The sequence below is a fragment of the Eumetopias jubatus genome, unplaced genomic scaffold (assembly GCF_037043125.1).
Source record: "Eumetopias jubatus isolate StellerSeaLion01/CBP00866 unplaced genomic scaffold, mEumJub1_p1.0 scaffold_5, whole genome shotgun sequence".
Classification (NCBI taxonomy): Eukaryota; Metazoa; Chordata; class Mammalia; order Carnivora; family Otariidae; genus Eumetopias; species Eumetopias jubatus.
In genome coordinates, this window is record NW_028274811.1 from 145,254,167 (window position 1) to 145,270,197 (window position 16,031).

General features: G+C 42.5%; 1 protein-coding gene and 1 pseudogene across 2 annotated transcripts in view; both read left to right on the plus strand.

Annotated features, from left to right (window-relative positions):
* Positions 1–16,031, plus strand: part of CTNND2 (catenin delta 2) — a 564,215-nt gene that overhangs the window by 275,374 nt on the left and 272,810 nt on the right. The gene's annotated exons all lie outside the window — the stretch shown is intronic.
* On the plus strand, positions 700–1,231 carry LOC148164426 (large ribosomal subunit protein eL21 pseudogene; annotated as a pseudogene).

Consider the following 16,031-nt stretch of genomic DNA (forward strand, 5'->3'; position numbering starts at 1 on the left):
GGGAGGAGGGAGATGGAGGAAGGAAAGGGGGTTCTCTTTTATTTAGTTCTCCTGCTGACATGCCCGCTTGTTGCAAGTGGCCACCTGCCTGCTCTCTGAAGGGAAGAGGGGAAAACTCCCTACTTCTTGGATCTCTAAACTTAAGGGGGGGGCAGAAAATACAGACTAGCACCTCACACTAGCATCCATATACTCTTGCTATTCTCCTCCAGCTTTTTCCAGAACTCTTCTCCCTGGTCCAGAGGGAGTTCTGGTCTCCTCCCTCCCACCTTGAAGGCAGCCTGCATTCCTCCACTCCTGTGGCTCTTGGTAGCTTCTCTAAACCAGGCTTGTGTTTAATTTGCAAAGCCACGTTTTTCTTTAAAATTCTAAATTTAAGAGTTGGGCCTTTTTTTTTTTTCCTGTCAGAGCTCTTCTTCCAACAAATACACTACACTTTGGCTGTCAGACTAGTGTTTTCACTTCAAAAGCTCTTCTTCGAAACCCAAAGCAGGTTGTGAGCATACATTGCACAAAGGATGTGAAGTGTGCTCCTCCTTAATGGTCTCAGGACCTACCTTGCAATATTTCCTAACACTCAGGAATGGCCAATGCAAATTACCCTAAAATTAAATAATAATGACAGTCATGAGAATACATTGCAAGGGAGGAAAAAGGCATGCTAGAGGAGTATTAAAAACAATACAGATTTCGGGAACCGCCATCTTCCAGTAATTTGCCAAAATGACCAACACAAAGGGAAAGAGGAGAGGTACCCGCTATATGTTCTCTAGAACTTTTAGAAAACATGGAGTTGTTCCTTTGGCCACATACATGCGAATCTATAAGAAAGGTGATATTGTGGACATCAAGGGAATGGGCACTGTTCAAAAAGGAATGCCCCACAAATGTTACCATGGCAAAACTGGAAGAGTCTACAGTGTTACTCAGCATGCTGTTGGCATTGTTGTAAACAAACAAGTTAAGGGCAAGATTCTTGCCAAGAGAATTAATGTACGCACTGAGCATATTAAACACTCAAAGAGCCGAGACAGCTTCCTGAAGCGTGTGAAGGAAAATGATCAGAAAAAGAAGGAAGCCAAAGAGAAAGGTACTTGGGTTCAACTGAAGCGCCAGCCTGCCCCACCCAGCGAAGCACACTTTGTGAGAAGTAATGGAAAGAAGCCTGAACTGCTGGAACCCATTCCCTATGAATTCATGGCATGATAAATGTAAAGAAAATAAAAGACCTCAAGACTAAAAAAAAAAAAAAAAAATACAGATTTCATTTAATAAAGGAATCAGACTAAAAAAATTATCCCACATTATGTGGCTTTCCAATTCTAATTCTTACAAGCTAATTCTCAGATTTTCTGATTTAATCCACACGTACCAGCAGCTACTTTACACCTCGGTAGTTGTATTTAGGCCCAATTTAATTTTTCCTTCCAGCCACATGCGTTAACAATAAAAGGAAATAACAGCGTGAATAATAATTCCTTTTTCAAAGTCATATTGTGAAGTTCAGAGGAGAGGGACGGGTGAAGTCCGGAACTGCAAAACCACTTAGCAGATAGAAGGCGTTCCTCCCTCATTGGGCAGGCGGGACTCAGGAGGTTGTACATGTGCAAGTGTTGAATAAGTATATGGCGCCCGTGAGCTTTGCCCTTTCTGTGCTCTTGTTCAGGAAGACTTTTAGACTGGGGTCTGTCCAAGAAAACCAGAGCTGGACTGTAGTTAAAGCAGTAAAAGCAGCTTTTATCCAGAAAGGTTTGCAATGGGGGAAGAGAGACCCGAGTGTAGAACTCGGCTCCATTCTGAGTACAGTCCAGGTGAGGGGGGATTACAGCCACGGAGTGGGGCTGAGCTCAGGGGACAGAAGGTCTCTTAAGAGCAGGGACCTAGGGTAGGGAGCTTCCCGCCAAACTGACGTGGCAGGATTCTTGCGGAAGGCAGCCAGGGTGCTCCACTCTCACCTGGGAGGGTGTGGAGAGGAGGAATTTGATCAGATATCAAGGGTGGAGTGTTCTCTCCAAACTGACAGCAGGCTTCTTGCCAAAACTGGACTCGGCCAGGACAAAGGCCAAGGTCAAGGCCTACCTGAGAAAAGACTCAGAGAAGGTAGACTTGAGTTCCATCAAGGACGGTCTGTCAGTCCGCAGAAGCTTATGATGCAAAGGCAGCCCAGTTCAAGTTTCTGCTGTGAGCCCGCCTCAGCGAGCCAGTGAGAGAGGAGGCAGCGTTCCCACCAAGGGCACACGTGTGCCGTCTGCTGGAGCCTGAGCGTGAGACCTGCCCTGAGCGACCTCACGGACGTTGGCACACCCATGCGCGGCCCGCTCACTGCCTCAGCCCACTCACCCCCACCCCCGTGGCACGAATCACCCCCCTGGCACATACCCCTGTGGCCTGCACCGGCCCCCTTGACCCCCCCGCCCCATGCCTCCCCCCACCTTGTGGCCCACACACCCCCCCAGCCTGCAGCACCCCTTCTGGCCCGCACTAGACCCCTTGGCCTTACCCCCCTTGGCATGCATGCCCTCAGCCAGCACTGGTGGTAAAAGGTCTGCACTGCCTCTTCCTACCATCAAACAGTACAAAGGGCAAACCATGTACCACGTGCTCTCCATGAGGCCTAAGAATTCTCACACCACCTGACTGTCGGACTCGATCCAACAAGCATTACCCCACAGCGGGGGAGGAGGAGGCCCAGGCCTGGCTTCTGCGCTCTGCTCTGCGGTGGGAGCCTGTGGGGTTTTCTGGGCAGAGTGACCACCTCCATGTTAAAGAAACAGTTTTATGGTGAAGTGTCCTAATAGCCTACATTCCTAAAACTTGATTGGAAACCAATCGGACAAGGAACAGAGTTCCATACTGATCAGAGGAGGTGAACAGGTGCATGAGGCCAATATTGCATACCTGCCAGTTTAGTCTGAGGCATTCATCTCTCCTAGTTTGGTAGGAATCAACTCAGTACTGAATTTTTTTATATGTGACTTAATTATTTTCTTCTTAATTATCTTCTTCTTCGTCTTCTTCGTCGTCTTCTTCTTCCTTGGAAATTAGTAAATACCTCATGCATCTTTTTAAATTGACCTCTTTATTTGGAGTTCCAAATATATTGGTAGCTTTCTCCCTTCTTTCCTCCTGTGTTTACAGTGGCAGGAAACAGGTACTCCTCTTTGGTTTACTAACACTCTTCATACAAAAGGCAATACCAAGAGTTTCTTTATCTGTACACTAGGCACAGGCAAGCTATTATAGTTCCAACGCAGGAGGGGAACAAAATCCGTACTGTATCTTTACTAAAAACACAGGATTTTTCTAAAAGTTAGCTAATGGATTAAGCAGTCTGGTTAAAAAAATTGCTCAGAATTTCTCAAGTAAATATGGTTAAGAATAAGGGCTGTTATAAGAGCAAATAACAGTTGTAAAGGTAGCAGCATTTGGGGAAGATTTTAAGGCTAGCTTTTGAGGACTCAATTAGGTGAACTTGCTGGGTTATCTCTAGGGCCTTAAGTGATCACTCTTTGATCTTGAAAAGCTCTGAGGAAAAAGGAGGGTCTAGATGGGGGGCAAGATGTAACATGCTTTTCTGAGTTTCAAGTCACAGTTCGCTGCAAAGATGTATTATATGTGGATGGCACGGTAGTGGAGACATGAATTGTTGTTGGTTAAGGTTGTGAGTAAACCTGTATAACAAAGATGAAACAGTAATAATTTGTAAGTATTAAATTTACTCATGGTTCACTGTTGTATAAATATTAAATGCAGGACTTAACGTTTACTTATGAAAGCCTAGTTTTTATCCCAATTAATTGATTTGAAAAAGAGATGGAAATCATATCCCCCTGGGTGACCTAAGTAAATGTTAATTCCTAGCGCCAAGGAAATAGACAACAGTTATACCTTAACCGTGTGCGTGTCTGTGCGCTCACCACCGATCGCTGCATCATGTCTCCATAAACAGAGGCCACAGCAATCATCGGGCGGCTGGGAGGCTATCAGAACCACTTTTTATAAGCTGGTTTTGAAAAAAGGGTGCTTTGCGAAGGGACACGTGATCCTCTGGACTAGGCCAACCGTAAGATCAGATATTTCTTCCCAGTGGGAGAAGGTGTCAATGCTCAACCCCTTGGAGTCTCCCTGTTAAGTATACCTTCCTTGGTCCTTTAAAAACCAATATTTTTAGGGCATTGAAATTACTTTGTATAATACTGTACTGGTAGATACATGTGATTATACATTTGTCCAAACCCACAGACTGTACGTAACCAAGAGTGAACCCTTTTTTTTTAAGATTCTATTTATTTATTTGTGTGTGTGTGAGAGAGAGAGAAAGAGCACGCGCACAAGCAGGAAGAGCAGGAGAGGGAGAAGCAGTCTCCCCACTGAGCAGGGAGCCCGATGCAGGGCTTGATCCCGGGACCCCAGGACAATGACCCGAGCCAAAGACAGATACCTAACCAACTGAGCTACCCAGGTGCCCCAACCAAAAGTGAACCCTAATGTAAACTATGGACTTTGGGTGATTATGGTGTCCCAGTGTAGGTTCATCATTTGTAACAAATGTACCGCTCTGGTGAGGGTGTTCATAATGCCCATGCCTGTGTGGGGGCAGGGAGTATATAGGAAATTTCTCTATCTTCTACTCAATTTTGCTACAAACCTAAAACCGTTCTAAAAAATTAAGTCTCTTAAAGAAATCAGTATTTTTTTGCATCTGCTTCATGCCAGTCCCTCCTCTGGATGCTGGGGTAGAGAGATTAGAATCATCAGGCAAGAGCCTTCAATTGCTTCCTTTTGTGCTCACAATAATGTGGACTGATGATGCTCTTAGGCACTAAGATCCCTAGCCCATAACCCTCCCACACACATCGAGTGCCCAGCTGACAACCAACCACACCAACTTACCAGCCATGACAGTGAACCAGCTTGAGAGAGGATTCTCCAACCCAGCTAAGTCTCCCCACATTATATAGCCTGGAGCAGAGGGGAGCTGTCCCTGCTGAGCCCTGCCCATTTAGGATGTGTGAGCAAAATAAATGCATGTTGTTTTAAGCTACTAAGTTTCGGAGCAGTTTGTTGGACTGAATGTGTACCCACAATATTCATACTTTGAAGCCTTAACTCCCAGTCCCTCAGAATGTGACTGTATTTGGACGTAGGGTCTTTAAACGGGTGATTAAGTTTAAATGTGGTCATTAGGTGGGTCCTAATCCAATATGGCTGGTGTCCTTATCAGAGGATATTTGAACACGAGAGAGGCACCAGGGATGTGCATGCACAGAAGAATGGCCATGTGAGGATACAGCAAGAGGTCGACCATCTGCAAGCCAAGGAGAGGGGCCTCAGAAGAAACCAACCTTGCTGACACTCAATTGATCTTGGGCTTTCAGCCTCCAGAACCATGAGAAAACTGTTGTGTAAGCCATCCAGTCTGTAGTATTTTGTTATGACAACCCTTATAAACTAACACACATGATTGGAAAACAGATCCAGTCTCCAGGCATTGATTTTATTCTTAGAATCCTTCAAGTTTTTGCTATTGACCATTCATTTCCTATCGCTTCATAGAATACGTCATCCTAGAATTGTCTGGTTTCAGTAGCACTGACATCTTTCATGGGAATAACAGTGTCAGTCAGTTAAAAGAACGTTTTATAAAAGCTGATGGATGTCATGAACTTCTCCTAACACATGGCTTACCCAAGCCTCTTTCAGTCTGCAGTGTAAACATACATGGCCTTTTCTTTTACTCTCTAGCTTATCTCCTCTGGAATTTACTGGGCTTGTGTAATTATTTCTGAAAGGTGAAGAAAACATTTCCCCCAAGGAGCAAAGAGCCACCATTATAAGGCCAAAAAGATAAAATGTTTGATACAGTTGGGGTTTTGTTGGAGGAGGGGGAAGGGTTGCAGTTGACTAGCTGCAAGTCCACGAATTCTGATTTATCTTGATGATTTTGTGTGTGGTGAACATGTTACCTACTATTTCAAGGAAGATAAATCCTCATTTTTTTGTTGTTTTTGCTTTTTTCTTCTTTTGCCATCACTTTTTGGACAATGCCAAGCTGTTGCACCTGCTCCTTCCTGGGTCGGAAGTGAGTCTTTCTCCATCCACTGCTATCCTCAGCCCTTCCCTGGTTGCTCATTGTATCCAGGGAACCAAAGACACGCCATTGAAGAGGTTGAGGGGTGGGAGGAAGAGACTGGGCTGGTTAATTTCACAGTGAAATTTTCAGGGAAAAACTGAAAGCGTCTGGTGATCGCAATGGACAGTGTAAGAGATATGGGCAAGTAGACACTTCGTTGCTATAGACTGAATTGTGCCTCCCCAAAATTCATGTGTTGAAGCCCTAAACTCCTCCAAGTGACTGTATTTGGAGATCGAGCCTTTAAACCGGGGATTAGGTTAAATGAGGTCAATCGGGTGAAGCCCTGATCTGATAGACCAGGTGTTCTTTAAAAGGGGAAGAGAGGGCGCCTGGGTGGCTCAGATGGTAAAGCGTCTGCCTTTGCTCAGGTCCTGATCCCAGGGTCCTTGGATCGAGTCCTGCATCAGGCTCCCTGCTCAATGGGGAGTCTGCTTCTCCCTCTACTCCCCGCCCCTGCTTGTGATCTCTCTGTCTGCCATGTGAGGTCACAGCAGGAAGGCAGCTGTCTGCAAGTCAGGAAAAGAGCTCTCCCCAAAACCCAGTCATCCTGGTGCCTGATCTTGGACTTGAGGCCTCCAGAACTGTGACAGATGATGTCTGTTGTTTAAGTCACCGAGTCCAAGGTACTTTGTTATGGCAGCAGGAATACACTAATGGATATCTGGCCTGCTTTGGGTAACCCTTGTTATTAATCCTTGCTAGCCTATGTTCCTTTTTATTTGCAATGAGAGATGGCTAGATTGTAAATATTCTGAAATTCACAGTCAACGCTGCTTGTACGGATGAGAAAGAAAAAGGCAGAAATAAATTACATCATTCAGGGCGTCAGACTTCACACTGAGTGTGGCTGAGGCATGGACTTCAACTCTTCCTCCAAGTGAGATGAGAAAGCATCAGGGGGTTGAGCCCAGGAGCGGCAGAGTCTTACTTAGCTCTGAGGTGGATCGCTGTGGCTGCTTTCTTGAAAGTGGACTCAGAGGGCAAGATTCAAAGCAGGGAGACGAGTAGGAAGGCTGTTGCAGTAATCTGGACAGAGAGGATGGTGGCTTGGGCCAGTGTGGTACAGGGGTGGAAGTAATGAGCAGTCAGATTCTAGATATATTTTGCAGGCGGAGGTGGCAGACTTCATGGACAGGTCCATGTAGGCTCTCAGCCCACGGTACTGCATGATGAAGTAGTCATTAATTAAGATACCGAAGATGGTAAGAGGAATAGTTCCAGAGGTGATGTCACCGCTGCAGTTTGGTCATGTTAACTTTGAAACATCATAGACATCTGAGCAGAGAATCACAGGGGCTCTGGTAGCCAATTCGGGAAGATGGTTCAGTACAAAACCAATAGGCATTTGTACATAGAATCAAGCAACCTTACGTTCTCATATGCCCAAGATAGTCCAATGCTGCCTTTTTCCCCAGTGTAATCATCGACATCCCCCCACTCCAGTCTCAGAAGTGTCCCAGTTTTGAACCCAAATTATATCATCACCTTAGTCTGCACCCTAGTGTGGCTGAAGTCATGGGATGGGATGGGAGCCCATGGGAGTGGGTGAAGATGGGGAAGAGAGAGACCAGGATGAGCCTGGGGCTGCCGTCATTTAGAAGATGAGCAATGAAAGAGAACCGGCCCAGGAAATAGCAGGGCCTGTGAGCAGGACAGCAACAGAGGGCGGGCCCCCAGAAGCCACATAGAGAGACCTCTGGAGAAGGTAGATCGGTTTAGGACGCTCCTGGTACAGCCCTTGGCCTCTTCTTTGTCCATCTTCACTCATTTCCCTGGTGCTCTCACTCGGACTCAATGCTTTAATCACCATCTGCATTACAGTGACTGGCATGTGTTTATCCCGGGCTTCCTCCCTGGCCTCCCTACTTCAGCCAGTCTCCTGTCCCTGTCCCCTCTCATGACAGCAGCCATAACCTTTCTCTTCCATCCCCTCATCGTCAAAGTCCCCCTGGACACCAGCTCGCCTTTCACCATCTCCTCTCCCTGCTCATTCCCTTGAGCACTCAGGACAAGAGTGTTCTTTTATCCTTCCTGTTGCTTGGTCAGTAACAGAATGCATGCTCCGTGGAGGAAGGACTTCTTTTCTTTGTCCCATGCCTGGCACATCTAGGTGCTCCATCACTATTCGTTGAATGGATGAATGACAGAAAAAGAAATAGGCTCCTTGAGCACTCAGAGGCAGGAGGGAGCTGAAGACAGTTTGGAGATGGACACTCAAGAGGGGAGGCTTGTCAGTGTTGCCAAGAGTTTGAGTAAAATGACCACTGAGAAGCAGCAGTGGCTTTGCATGTCACCTGTGACCACCGGTGGATGTGTCCAGGGCTGGTGACACAGAGACCTCTGAGCTCACAGGAAACTTGGTGTGGGATTCGGGGTCTTCTTAAGAAGATGCTGGAGCAGAACAGAGGCGTTGGAATGGAGGTGAACTTGGTAAGAAAAGAGGTGGACAGAGAAGGAAGGACAGGGGCTTTGCAGCACAAAGGAGGATGTGAGAGTTTGCTGAGAGGGAGAAGAGTTTCAGCGGCGTTGGGAGTCTCAGAAAGAGGGCGTGCCTGGGAGCCAGTGTCCCCTGAGTCAGAAGCAAGGAAGCAGAGGGAACCAGGAGACAGCCTCCCTGCTCCTAAAGCAGCATCTGGAAGCTGCCCCGTGTAGTTTCTGGGACCAAAGATGTTCTGCAGTTCTTTCGTCTTTTTTTTTTCATTAACAAATGCGAAGAGAATGTTTTCTCTTCCAAGTCAATTACTTACTCTTCTTTAAAGAAGGACATTATAAAATCAGAAAAAAAAACAGTAATTTCTGTTCTTTTTTTTTAAGGTTTTATTTATTTATTTAACAGAGAGAGATACAGTGAGAGAGGGAACACAAGCAGGTGGAGAGGCAGAGGGAGAAGCAGGCTTCCCATGGAGCAGAGAGCCCAATGTGGGGCTCGATCCCAAGACCCTGGGATCATGACCTGAGCCGAAGGCAGACGCTTAACAACTGAGCCACCCAGGCGCCCCAGTAATTTCTGTTCTTAATAAAATTGATAGTTTTAAAGGCTTCCATTTTCTTAAATAATGCTAGAGAACGAGAATTTCTTTTGAGCTGTGCTTAGATTGTGCTTTTAGGATTATTTTTTTAAATCTTTGCTCTCATTGGTCTAGAAAGGAAAACAAAAGGCAAGGGGGCACTTTCAAGTTGTTTTTACATTAAAGAGGATTTTCATCCCTGCTCTTCTCTTCCTCGTCAAAAACACAGTGTGTTAATATCCTAGGGCTGCCATGACAAATTGCCACAAAATCTGTGGCTTAAGATAGCACATTTTTTCTGCACATTGTGGAGGCCAGAGATCTGAAACCAAGGTGTCAGAGGGGCCTCCCTCCCTCCGAGGGCTCTAGGAGAGGATCCTTCCTGCCTCTTCCAGTTCTTGGTGGCCGTAGGCATTCCTTGGCTTGTGGCCGTGTCACTCCCAGCTCTGCCCCCGCCTTCATGTGCCTTCTCCCCTGTGTATCTTTGTGTCCAAATTCCCCTTCCTTCCTCTTATAAGGTTGCCAGTCCTTGGATTGAGGGCCCAAGATCATCCAAGATGATTTCATCTTGAGACCCTGAGTTTAATTTCATCTACTTCAGATAACATCACATTCACAGGTACTGGAGGTTAAGACTTGGGAAATATATGTTAGGGGGCCACTTTGCAACCCACTGCATGTAGTTTTGTAAATTGGGATGGGATTTATTTTGGGGGTGTATCATTATTTTGTGTTCTGGAAAGTCACTTCACTTAAAATATTATATATGAATAAAAAAGTTGAGTTTCAAAGAAACAATGGAGACCATTTTTCATTGTGTTTTTTTAGATCATGCACAAGTAATGGATGACTTGGGAATTAAAATCAGATATTCAGCAATCTACAAATTGTATGTTTCTCTTGCTGACATTAAATCGACTAGAAAACACAATTAGTAAAATGTCTTTTGAAGAAATACGTTTTGTTCAGTGCATTCCCTCATGGATCGGCACAAAATAGAATCCTGATTAATTTGAAGTCATGTCAAACTTTAATTCTACTCATTTCAAATGATTGTTTCCCTTGAATATAGAGCTGTAGGAGTTTATGAATAAGCGTGGAACAGAGAAAAGTTTAAGTTATGGTGTGTAAGGCATGGAAATGATGTTCGCAAAGCATCTAACTCGATTAAAACCCTGGAATCTCACTGGAATCAAGGGAATTCATTCATTAGTAGAGCAACCTAGAGGGATGGATTAGATATTACCTGTCTTATAGTTGAAGGCACTGAGAAGCAGGACACATACATAAAAGAAGCCCAGTACACAGCTAAGAATCAGTGGAGGCAGGATTTGAACCCGATAAGGCCTTTGCCCTATCTCTGTCTCAGTTCGTTCTTCTCGTGGGCTTGCAACGTGCAAATAGAGCAAGAGTCAGGCACCTGGCTCTGTGCTGACTTCACCACTAAACCCCTGTTGATCCAGGGCACTGGTCAAGAGCTGGTGCTCCATTAAGAGCCAGGGTTTCGGGACACCTGGCTCAAGTAGTGAAGCACGAGCCTCTTGATCTCGGGGTCATGAGTTTGAGCCCCATCTTGGGCATAGAGATTACTTAAAAATAAAATATAAGAGCCAGGGTTTGAATCTTCCCTTTGCTGCTTACTAGCTGTGTGACCTAGCGTCACTTACTTATGCCTTTGTGCCTCAGTTTCCCCATCTGTAAAGTGGGGATAATATTAGTATTGTGTGAGGATTCAATGGAGGGATTTATAAGTAAAGCACTTGCAGGGGTGCTTATGAAGCCCAGCGGAAGAGACCTGCTCCTACCCTTGTCTCGCCCTACGTGAGACATTTATTTATGTAGCTGGACTTCTCTACTCTCCCCCAGCCCTACGCCATAACGAGATTGCTGACAGTGCTGAAACGCCCCAAGAGGGCCAATGCCACTTAAGCGTAAAATGTACTTTTTTTTTTCCAATAGAAAGGTTTTTGAAGTGTGCATTAGCTATATAGGCAAAGAAATTTTATTTTTTTAGATTTTCTTGTACATCTGTGGTTCTATCTTTGCCTCACGCTTTGTCCTTGAAATGAAACTCTTTGTTAAACAGAAATAATCTTTGCTTGGAAAAAAAGAACATTATTTCCATCAGAGGGCTAAGAGCAACAGTGAGCTATAACATTTATTCAAGGAGAAAATAATCATTATTAGACTTGATTATATGAGTTTATAATCTATTTCTAGATAGATCATATATTATTTAATCTATGTGATAAGAGCGTGTTAAATAAACCTGTTCCAGGGAAATTCTTAACGTGCTTTGTTACCTACTGTCTTCTTTTTATCAGCCAGCTTTTTGTGGAAATTGTTTTATTTCTTTCCGCATATTTTTTCTAATTGCTCTCCAAAATATGTTTACAATTTGATACTGAACATTTTTTTTCTACCTTGGACTTGTCTAACATTTTTACTGATGAATGCTATTTATTTCACTGCGTGTTCACCTGAAATGGGGATTTAATGGGCTGGTAGTTTCACACACAAAAAAGTTATCATTTATAGCTGGAGCAGACATACTGTGAACAAAGATTATATATATATGTATGTATTTTAAGTAGGCTCCACACCCAGTGTGGAGCCCAATACAGGGCTTAACCTCACGACCCTGAGATCATGACTTGAGCTGAAATCAAGAGCCAGATGCTTAACGGACTGAGCCACCCAGGCGCCCCAACAAAAATTTTAAAAGGGGCCAAAGCAGTCATACACATTGCCCCACATTAACCCTAAGGCTTTAAGAATAAGGCTTTGATTAATATATGTCCTGTGAAAATTAAGTAAGATTTCCAAAAATTTGTAAAATTTTGTCTAGGGAATAAATAAGACCATCAGTGATTATACCAGGAAAGTAACCTTGGCTCATCCCCTGGTGAACATGAGAACTAGTGATAGAAACTGATGGAGATTATTGTTTCCAAAGCATGCTCTAGAGAGAGGTATTATCGCAGTGGGAAAGGAGAGAGAAGGAGGAGTAGTCAGGGAGGGAGGTAAAACATGGTAAAAATTAAAAGCAGAAAACATCAGTATTCCCCCAGAATAATGTATGTATTCATTCAAATTATGTTTATGTTTCTCATGCTAAATTTGAAAGTCTCAATACCCAAAAGGTCAAAACCGCTTTTTTAGGGAAACTCACTGTGTATCAGAATGGAGTAAAACTTACTTTCCTAGTGGAAAATATACCCAGAGAGCTAAACCATGCTGCGCTGTGTCAACCTAAAAACAAATGAGGACTTCTTAAGTGTAATAGATTCAAGGTTGTGCAATAATACGTTTATCTGTGCCCAAAAGGGGCCGTTACTCAGAACACAGTGGCTGTTGCATGCAAGGAAGACGGGAGCTACTCATTTTCCTGAGAGATGCTCATTAAGTCCGATGTCTCTCACTACAGCTCTGTGCGCCTTCCCATCACACCACCGGAATTAGGTGGAAAGCGATTTCATTGAATGAAAAGCCCAATTTTCCTCTGAGCTTATGGCTCTTAATAAAATAAAAAGCAAAGTTATTTTTAACAAAGGCATCTGAGCTTCCTTGGCTAAAGACAGGGACTCGTCTCCAGAAGAACAACTCTCCCTGGAATCGGGGATAGTTTTGCACCAGGAGCAAAGGAGGCAGACTCCTGTAGGTGACTGTCAATCACACACCCGCCGTGTGTATCACCTGCATGCTCAGCTGGTCACTAGAGTGTGGTTAGGGTCCCAGCCAGATCACCACCTGAGCTGACAGGTGTCCATATTCATAATTATAGCAATTTTAAAGTGATGCTTTAATGAATGCTATGGGTTGACAAACCTTCTGTAAAGGGTTATATGGTAAACGTTTTAGGCTTTGTGGGCAAAAGGTAGATAGTGAATATTATGTAGCTACTACAAAATTATTATTAATTAAGTCTAAAATACAATAATCCGATGTTAATAATGTTTATAATACGGGCTTTTCAGAAAGAATGGGGTTATTTAGGAGACACAACATTTTGCCTAATTTGGGTTCAAAGTTAGTGTTCCCTATCATCAAATCTATTGTAAATATTCATTTGTAAAAACCGTTTTTACCTTATAAGCCATACAAAAGCAGAAGGTGGTCGAGATTTGGCCCAGGGGCTGACCCTGCTCTAATATATTATTGATTTTATGTGTTCACATGTATAATTCTGGTATTCTTCCCTGAAATACAAAGGTAGATTCTTTGTAGGTTTTATTAAGGTGGCCCTTTGAGTCAGTGATTAAAATGAATTTCTATGATATTTTTATGAGATGCTTTCTGTCTCATAGATGGAATTCAGGAGTCCATGGAATTCCCCTGACTGGATTAGCACAATTTTGTTTTCCAGCTGGGGACCACCCATGAGTGAGTAGTAAAATCAGTTGAAAGCATTTTGACCAGCATCTAAAAGAATCAGTAGACTAGAACAAAACAGAATAATGACAATTCCTATAGCAAGGAAAGTTTGGTTTGCCGTTTTGGAAAAGCAGTGCTCGGTTTGTGTTTGTGCGCACGCGTGCCTAAGATACATTTTTATAATATATTTTTAAATATATGCAAAACACTGACAAGTATTTACCTTTTCCAAATAACATATTAAAATAAATAAATAAAATCTAGATGCTGACAGAGGAACATTATCAAATGCCTCCAGCTATTGGATGCTAATAAATTACATCGTAATTGATGGGTATAAAATATTTTGAGTGTCTGTAGAGTAGTGTTTTCTACTGTAGATGGTGAATGATCAGATGAAGAAATAACATATTTCTGTCAGGAAAATAATCTCACATTGCTGTAAGTATTTTCTGAATTAATGCACAAATTTTAGTGCAAAAATAATCTAAACTCTTCCTCTGTTTGTCAGGAGTTGATATTTTAAAAATTATAACCACTTATCTTTATTAGTAAATGGAAATTATAGCTGTAAGGAAAATTAGTTTTGTAATATTTTAGCTTGCATTCTGAAAACAGCTTAGGCATTGGTTGTATTTACACAATTTATCTCCTTCCCTAAGTCAAAGTTGTTTGCTTCTTATGTTGAGTGGCATGGTCCACACCTCAGAATGAAGTCTTTTTTATTTTTCTCTGTCTCTCTGTTTCAACCTCTCCTTCACTTCTCATTCAGCCAGTCCTGGGTAAGGACACACCTGGTAACTGGACCCAAAGTTGCAGATGACATCAGATGCCCAAAGAGACAACCTGATCCTTCCCCAGGGATAACCTAAGTCAACCGTTCCCTCTTCATTTGAATATAAAATATTTCAGAAGTGCAGTGGGCCCACCTGAGAACCAAGATGAGTGTCCAGATATTATCAGTATCACTGTTACCCTCATCATCTTCACATGTCTTTGAAAAGTAGATCATATGTATGGAGAAAAGGAAAGGGGGAAACAGGAGTTTAAATAAAACAATTTGAAAAAAAAGCTTTTCCCCCAGCCTAATTTTAGCCTTTAAAACTACAGGCAAATTATCAAACAATTCATATTTGATATGCAGTATGTGATAGGTGAGTATGCATGATTATCTAGCTCTCCATATTAATATATACACATACACGTATACATACACTTGCATATACGTGTGTGTAAGTATATACATACATATATAATTGTGTGTACATATGTGTATAAACACGTAAATTTTGTTCTATACATATAAAATTTTTTAAACTGCAGATTGTGGCACCTTAGTGGATAGTAAAATACTTCTGTTGGTCAAGAACTGTGTTTTGAAAATAGTTTAATGGAATAGAACAGAAAAGAACATCTATCAAAAGGCATCAACCTTAGTAAGGACACCTTTCTTTCCCTCTTAATTAAACATAACATTTATGTGTGTGCTTGGGTCTGTATGAACTGAATTACAGTAGAAATAGTTCATTTTGTGGCTCATTGCTAAAAATTTTTGAAAAATGGTGCTGAAGTCAGTGACAGCAATGATTCACATGTTCCTTTTGTCCTTGTAGGTACTTTATATTTTATTGCCAAGTGCCAGAGCATTGTAATTAGTAGGTTGCTTCCTGGAAATGCATCATACAAGTTAATTGAGATAAATATTTTTATATTTGGTTCCACATGGCATTCACACAAACTATTGGTTAGGTTTTTCTGTCTGCTGGTTATTGTAGGTCTTTTATCTGCTATTTTAAGCTTTCTTGCAATAACAAGGCTGAGGATTGGATTGCCATCATCCAATAATGCCAACCAAGGAAAGTCTAGAAGTATAATATTAGACACTGATTTACGGAGAAAAGAACTTGATCCCTATCTCATACGTTACCATGTGTTAAAGCAGGGATCCTGTATTTTTTATGAACATTACATACATAATCTATTGTCTCCCTGTTGAATAAAAATCCAGCCGGCCAGAAATCTGACACTGCAAAAACATGAGAATTCTCACAGTTCAAGTGTCACAGTGGGTGGATTTTTTTTTTACCATGTTGTTTTCCTTTGAATGTATACAAAGGGAGGGCTTATAAAAGCAGTAATGTACCTGACAAGTTGCAAGGTTGTTATGTGTGGTATTTTGCCAATTGTTATTAGCTGATGTATATTAACTACACGGAAATGCATTACTTACTGTGTGGGTCTCTGGGTATATAAATTAGTAGTTGCTTGCTAGAACTTTAGAAATAACATAGTGGTGAAAATGCTACCATACTTGCACTTTTTTTTCTTTTTGTAAGCAAAATTAAAAAGAGCCTCGTATTAGGGAAGTTCTGCTAGTGGGAACAAATTCTAGTACATTCCAGCATTCATGGGAGGTAAACTCAAAATTGAGGGTTTAGATACAAATTTTATTCAAGTTCATTGTGAAGAATTTGTGACTTGGAATTCAGAAGGGGAGAAATACAATGTTTGTG